Here is an 8,346-nt window from a genome sequence, read left to right as displayed (position 1 = left end):
TTCGCCGTGCACTGGTATTTCGTGCCTGCTCAATGATCCTACGAATTGGATCGTCTCTAACCTGCGACCGAAGGTTCCTATCTCTTGCTCTTTCTAGTAGGCGCTGTCCAATATCTTGTCTTCGACGACCTCCTTGTACAGTATTCTGTCCTTGTTCGATCGCACGGTAAACCGGATCTTGTCTGCGTCGGGATCGGCGCAAAGTGTTAGCTAATTCCGCCTGTTGTCTAACTGTCTAGTCTGAGAATTTGTTCGTAAAGAAGCTCGCAGAAAGGAATTTTGGCTATGATTAGCAATTCTATTCAAAACAATATTACTACGAACCTGATTTCGCTGTCTATTTAAATTTCTTTCATTCTGACTAAACTCTTCATTTTCTCTACGCTCGCGTAAAGACTCTAAATTAGCAATTCATTCCTGCTCAGCATATTTAACAAACTTCTATTTCGTTGTCTCTGAGACCTAGCTGAAGCTGAAATTCTCTTAGTTCTTGGCATTTTAATATTTGTTCAGCTTAATAATAATATATATGTATATATGTATATGTATATATTTATATTTTAAAATATATATGAAATATTTATTTACTTAAAAATAATATAAATTACGTTGCATGCATGTAAATTTATTAATAATAAATATATAAATTCTGACATTAATAATAGTATTTTACATAAAAAATTTATTAATTAACATTAAATATTTGTATATTATTATAAGTCTTAAAAAAGACTACGACCATTAAATTAATAACTTGCCGATGTCAGAGATGATAAGCACGCGTCACTAACGAATCACGCAAAAGCCTCGTCTCTAAAGCACGCACACAAAGCACATACAGAATGTCCATTAATTGTTTGCAATACAAAACAAGTAAGAAAGCTATAGTCGAGACTGCTCGACTACGAGATCCCCTGAACCCATGGAGCAATAGCTATTTTTCGCGTCTTTCAGCTTACACAAGAAACACGCACAAACACACGCACAAACACACGCACACGCACGCACGCACACACAGGCATACATACACACACATACACAAACATTTATACACACATACACACACAAGCATAAACACGCATGGGCGGCAGTGTGCGCTTACTATGAGAACTTAATTGTTTAATAACTTTTTTTGTGGACAGACGATCTTCATGAAACTTTAGATTATAATTATAACATGGATATGCATGTATTTGCCAAAGCATAAGTCTCTAGTATTTGAAATACGCTTTTTAAAAACATGAGTGTGACGGGGTGAATATAGGGGTGGGGGGTAAATTTTAACAAAAATCGAAATTGTATAAATTGCATATAAGAATACATTAAAAATTTGGAGACTAGCAATAAAGGTGTAGAAGATATAATCTTATAACTGGTTTTCGATACGGTTTTTTATCGATAAAAAAAAGATCGGGATGAGTTATCGATTTTTAATGATAAACTCGATATCCGCGCTGTAATTACGGACATTTGAAAAAAATTTGAAGTCTCTAGCTCTTATATCTTCGGAAATCGACGCGTTCAAACATACGGACAGAAAGACGGACAGGGCCAAATCGACTCAGCTCGTCGCCCTGATCAAGAATATATATACTTTGTGGGGTGTGCCATGCCTCCTTCTGCCCGTTACATACTTTTTCACAAAACCATTATACCCTGATTTCCCATTTTCAATGGGTTCAGGGTATAAAAAGAAGAAGAGCGAGGATACTGCCCTGTGGTACGCCAGCGGCAATCGAGTATGTGGAGGACTGACTCGATTTAACTTTCACTCTGAAAGAAGTAGGATCAGAGCGAAGTAGTGCGAGGGCAGCTGTTCCTTAATCTTCTGCAGCAGACCTGGGTGCCATACCCTATCGAAGGCCTGTTCGATGTCCAGAAAAATGGCATTACAGTGCTTTTTGTTGTCGAAAGCCCTGAGGATGTGATCCGTCACTCTGTGCAGTTGCTCGGTAGTACCGTGTCCAGCGCGGAAACCAAACTGCTGAACCGGAATGAGTTTTCTAGCCGCTACTGATACCAGCCGACGGATGACCAGTCTTTCCCAAACCTTCGATAAAGAAGGAAGGAGACTGATAGGTCGGTATGAAGCAGGGTCTTCCTCAGGCTTGCCAGTCTTGTGGATCATCACGACAAGCGCAATCTTCCACACTGCTGGAAAATACTGAAGCCTCGTTATGGCATTAAAGATTAATACCATAACGAGGATAGCATTCTCCGGCAGTGTTCTGAGTGTGCGGTTGCAGATATTGTCGTGTCCCGGGGCCTTATTTGGGTTTAAGTGTTTGATTACGGATGCCACCTCATCAAAATTGTACGGCTCCTCCGGTGGATCGAGCTGTAGTGGGGTCAACAGGGCTTGCTCGGTGGATTGTGTATCTTCTTGTGAAGCTAGAGCAAACGGCAGGAAGCGGGCCTCTAAGTGGGTGGCAACAGCCTCAGCTTGCTCTTCATCTTATCGACACCAGCTATCCGGGCCATTTTTGATGGGGGCTTGCCGTATGGTTTGACGTCTGCTACTTCTGGTGGCTTTCCACAGGTTGAATTTAGCGTCTTTTGCAGTCGACATATTTTCAAGCATGTCCTCAAACATCTGTGAGCGCTGTCGGGCCAACTCCGATCTTAGTGAGTTTGCTGCTCTGTTCCAGTTGGACTTGTCTACCGGATGTAGAGTACGCTGGTAGATTTTCCTTAAGCGACGCTTTTTCTGCAGTAGATGACGAAGCTCTGAAGTGAGTAACAAGGATCCGGCTTGGCGGGGGATATGACTAGGCTGTGTCTTTTGCGCATCCTTGGCAGCGCGGCGAATATTTGCATTGAACAGGTGCAGAGCGTCATCAACATCCTGTACCGACTTTAACTCCAATTCGGGATGCATCATATTGTTGAGGATCAACTTAAATAGGTTTACGTCGACATTTCTATTAATCAGTCTTTCGGCCTGAGGGTAGCATTTTATAGAGGCATCCAGCGAGATTACCAGATGCATATGCTCTGAGCCGAGATCGTTATAAAAGGCAATTTTCAGCTTCCATTGAGGTATGCCCTTATAAAGACCAAAGTCCAGACAGGAAGGCCGTTGCCTATTATGGTCTGGGAATCGAGTGGGGCTGCCCGTGGCTATGATCTGTGTGGATGTGGCCAGCGTGAGGTTGAAGAGGTCTCTACCCCTAGCAGTGCTTCTCGCTGATCCCCAAGAATGGTGGTGAGCGTTCCAATCGCCACAGATCAGGAATTTCCGGTCCAAGGATTGCCATATATCAAGCATGTCTGCCATGGACAACATGGACGACTGCATGCTCAACATTTCTTCCTGCATCTTGACTAGTCTGACTACTGTCTCGTTCAGGGTATTAAGAGAGGCAATGAGTGCCGGAAACTCGGGGCTTGTTTGTACAGTGGGTGATGTGGGCTGGTAGGTGGAACGGGTTTGTTGTCTGGGGGTATGACCGCGATCAGTGAAGTGTCCTACTGAGGGCCAATTGCTTCCGTCATGGGGGTTACTCCTGATCATCTGGGCATAGGTGGGTCGCGAGTTGTGGTAAGGAGCAAGTGGAGGACTCTAAAACGTTAAACCCATCTGAGTAAAAAACTTTGAGAGACTTGTATGTATGAAGTTCAGAGTTAATCCATTCAGTTAAATTGTCACTATTAAGTGGCATTTCGTCAAACTACAACTAAGGGGTGACATATTTATTACTTTGTGTCGGATAACGCGCAGGCTATCGAGTATTGTCTCTATTTATACCCTGAACCCATTTTCAATGGGAAATCAGGGTATAATGGTTTTGTTGAAATGTATGTAACAGGCAGAAGGAGGCGTGGCAGACCCCACAAAGTATATATATTCTTGATCAGGGCGACGAGCTGAGTCGATTTGGCCCTGTCCGTCTGTCTGTCCGTCCGTCCGTATGTATGAACGCGTCGATCTCAGAAGATATAAGAGCGAGAGACTTGAAATTGTTTCCTAGGTCCGTGTATATCACGCGCATATAAAGTTTTTCTTTATATATCGATAACTACTCCCGATATTTTATTATCGATCAAAAACCTTATCGAAAGCTAGTTATTTAATTATATCTCCTACACCTTTAGAGCTAGAGCTTCCAAATTTTAAATGTAGACTGATATATATTTTATACAATTTCGATTTTTGTTAAAATTAACCCCCCTCTTCTATATCAACCCCCTCTCCATCACTTTTGTAAAAGGCGTATTTCAAGCACTAGAGACTTGTGCTTTGGCATGTGCATACATTTCTACCATATGATTACGCTGTTAAAGTTGCATTTAGATTGTACGTCTAGAATTTAAATTATTCAACAAATAAATTCTTATAATGTTGCCAACACCGCAGCGCAACCCAAGCGCAGTCGCCGCTTACTGCGCAGTAAGCAGAGCGCGTTCTAATATGTACGTATGTATGTATGTATATGTGCAGAGTGATGAGAATATCAGATTAGAGGGTTCAGGGTATCTCCTAGTCGAGCAGTCTCGACTAGAGTCTTCTTACTTGTTTTATTATAATGTATGTTCATGTTTGAACATCGTCAATATATACTTCTTGCTCCTCTGTCATTTTCAATATTATTTGGTCAGAGTCGCTTCCTAACCAATAGTTTGCCATTAATTCTTTACACTGTTCAACTATTCGTTCTTTTTCAGCGTTACTCAAACTAACCAATCTGTTTGTGGGGTGAAATAAAAACAAAGCAATTTTGTGATAGTCCGTAATATAAGGTTCCACAACGGTTTGAAGTAGGCTAGTTAAAGAAGATTTTAATTGGCTAGCTAAACCAGTATCGCTTGAGTCAACTTTAGTTTTTCTTTTTAAAAAATTTATGGATGGTATGACTGAATATAGTGTCGAATAGTCTTCTCCTTCCTTTCAAATGTTCTAAAAATTTTACAATAGATTTAACATTGTCAATGTTTACATTATCCAACCGAAAAATTTCATTTTTCTCTTTTAAAATTGTAGTGATTTTTTCCCAGTTTTGTGATAATGAAAAAAAGTGTAATACTCTGTATTCCACCTAGTCTGACAAAAGCTTTTGAGAGATACATTGAGTTGGGAATTTATCCCAGATTTTTTAAAATATTTTACTATCTTGTTACAATTGAGTAACCGGTCAGATAGTTCTAAAATAACTTTAATTGCTTTCTACACAACATTATTTAATAGGTGATTTATGCAATGAATGTGACTGCCCCTTTTAAATGCGTTAATCATGTTGGAGCCTCGGTCAGTGACTGCTATGGCTTTGTCGTCATCCATTGCCAAATTATAATCATTCAAAATTTTTGTGATTTTATTCTTAATGTTTGCGCCTAAAATAATAAACATTATTTCAAAAGAGCTATTGGAATATTAATCAAGCTATTCTACCTGTATTTGATTCATCTCCCATCGACTTCAGTGCTAGCAGGCGGGTGAGCATTGCACCGCGTCTAATATAGTGCACTGTGCACGATATATATGATCTCTTTAGGAACTCGTCCGTCCAGATATCAGATGTGATGCTATAGCCGGATGTTTTTGCTTTAATAACATCTGCTTTTATATATTCAAACTCTAAATTGTAGAGCTCTGACACATTTCTCGAGATTGTCAACGGGTGGGGAGTAATTTCATCTATATTTACTCCACTACCATATTTTGCTCCAACTTTAGTAAATATTGCAAGTAATTTCGTTAACCCATCGTCTTTGATGATATTAAAGGGCCGACAATTTTTGACGGTCCATTCAGTAGCAGCTTCTAAAATAAGCTTTTTGGTTTCTGGACCGACATGTGTTGCAGGGATGTCTGTTTCAGTTAACGAGTTTTTTGCTGCTACACAGCATTTGTGTTTAACTAAATTCGAAGTACAATTAGAGTACTTCAGAATTTTGAAACATTTTTTGCATCCAACAATATTTTTTAATTCTTCTCCATTCTCATCCATTACCATCCCTAGCGTATTCTAGACTTCACTTCGTCCTCTTTTGTTCTAAAATTTATATATTCCTTCCAGCAATTTGGTCTTGATCGCATCATATTGCTGGATGGTATGTGAGTTTGCCAATATTCCATGCTAATTTGAAAGCAATACATACAGTGGCTCACAGCTTATTTGACCCAACATGAAATAAAAATTTCATATGCTCATTACTTTGCACCCAATACAAATTTTTGAAAAATTCAAACGTAGAATTGTTATTTCAATATTAAATTAATGGAAAACATAACATTTTTATTAATATTTTAAAAAATAACAGTAAGAAAATAACAAAAACTAAAACAACTCATATATTCAATGTCACAGCTTACTTGACCCATTACTTATTTTAGACTGTAATTTCAAAATTATGCCTAGTTTTTTTAAAATTTAATATTTTGTATGACCCCCTTGTTGGCCAATACAGCCTTAAGTCTTGCAGGCATTGAAGCCACCGGATTTTCCCCCATTCCTCGACTAATGCGGTTTTTAACTCATTTTTGTTGGAAATATTCCGGGACCTGATATTGGTGTCTAAAATGGACCATAAATTTTCAATTACATTAAGATCTGGGGACTGTGCTGGCGGTTTGAGGTTATGCGGGCAGTTCCATACCAGCCAAGACTGAACGACATCCGATGTGTGCTTAGGGTCGTTGTCTTGATGAAATGTAAAATCCTCTTTCAGGGTCAGATATTCAGCACTTTGTAGAAGATTTTGCTTCAAAACGTTTAAATACATATTCTTATCCATGGTGCTTTCAATAAAAGCTAGTTTTCCCACTCCAGAGGCAGACATATAGGCGCAAACCATCACAGACTCTCCACCATGCTTTACTGTGGGTTTCAGGTGCTTCTCTTGTAGCTCGGTATTCGCTTGTCGCCAGACGTAGGGGCTCCCATCGGAACCAAATATGTTAAACTTGGACTCGTCCGCGAAAATGACTTTGTTCCAATAGTTGGTGTCCTTGTTTATGTACTCTTTAGTGAATCGGAGCCGGCTTTCCTTATTTTTCTTACTAATGAAAGGCTTCTTGCGAGCAATTCTACCATGTAAATCATGGTCTCGGAGTATACGACGAATCGTTTCTGCACTAGCTGACTTCCCCAGCTGGTGCTCCATAAGACTAGCCAGTTTTAGAGCGGATAACTTGGGGTTTTCCTTTATTTGGCGTACAATGTATCGCTCATCTGTGCCATTGAAAATTTTGTTTGGAGCCGTTCAAAAACAAATCGGGTTATTATGTTTTTTACGGTAGATTTGGGTAAATTAACTATCGCTGCAATTTTGCGCCGCGAAATTCCATTTCTAAAGTGGTGTAGCACCAATTCCCGCTGCTGTATTGTTGTGCGCTTTCCCATTTTTGCAAACACGTGTTTTCTTAAAAAAAATATCACTTCGAATGGTAAAAATACTTCAAATTCACATTGCGAATTCAATAATCAAAACAAAACCTAAAAAAGTACCGTTAATTTCCATTTTACGCGACTGTAACTGTCCTTCAAACAGTTTGGGTCAAATAAGCTGTGACATTGAATATATGAGTTGTTTTAGTTTTTGTTACTTTCTTACTGTTATTTTTTAAAATAAGAATAAAAAAGTTATGTTTTCCATTAATTTAATATTGAAATAACAATTCTACGTTTGAATTTTTCAAAAATTTGTATTGGGTATAAAGTAATGAGCATATGAAATTTTTTTTTCATGTTGGGTCAAATAAGCTGTGAGCCACTGTATGTATGTACAGTGGTCCCTCAGTAAATATATATCAACAATCATAATTGTAATTAAATCATACTACATTTTCGGAATTAGTTTCAACATTTTCTTCAATGTTCATTTTAGCACGCACAAAAAAGCGACCCAAACTTAACAACTTACAGAAAGAGATTAAAGGAAAGCAAAAAAAAAACAAGTACGAAAGCTCTAGTCGAGACTACTCGACTACGAGATCCCCTGAACCCTTGGAGTAATAGCTATTTCAATAATTTTTCGCGTCTTTCAGCTTACACAAGAAACACGCACACACACACACACACACACACACACACACACACGCACGCACACACAGGCATACATAAACACACACACACACACACACACATACACACACACACACACACACACACACACATACTCAAACAATTACATACATATACACACACAAGCAAAAACACGCATGGGCAGCAGTGACCGCTTACTATGAGAACTTAATTGCTTAATAACTTTTTTTGCGGACGTACGATCTTCATGAAACTTTCAGATTATAATTATAACATGGATATGCATGTAATTGCCAAAGCACAAGTCTCTAGTATTTGAAATACGCTTTTTACAAAAGTGATGGTGAGGGGGTGAATTTAA

At 38.9% G+C, this 8,346-nt stretch overlaps 1 long non-coding RNA gene across 1 annotated transcript; it reads right to left on the bottom strand.

The window, feature by feature from the left end:
- Window positions 1-5,137: 5,137 nt before the first annotated feature.
- LOC122757659 lies at window positions 5,138-6,188 on the bottom strand. The gene is made up of 2 exons (XR_006357768.1): window positions 5,390-6,188; window positions 5,138-5,331 (listed from the first exon to the last, which is right to left on the bottom strand). It is a non-coding gene; the product is annotated as an uncharacterized LOC122757659 (long non-coding RNA).
- Between the last annotated feature and the right edge of the window lie 2,158 nt (window positions 6,189-8,346).

The sequence above is a fragment of the Drosophila mojavensis genome, unplaced genomic scaffold, assembly GCF_018153725.1.
Source record: "Drosophila mojavensis isolate 15081-1352.22 unplaced genomic scaffold, ASM1815372v1 contig_136, whole genome shotgun sequence".
Lineage (NCBI taxonomy): Eukaryota > Metazoa > Arthropoda > Insecta > Diptera > Drosophilidae > Drosophila > Drosophila mojavensis.
This window is presented reverse-complemented; position numbering and strand designations above follow the sequence as displayed.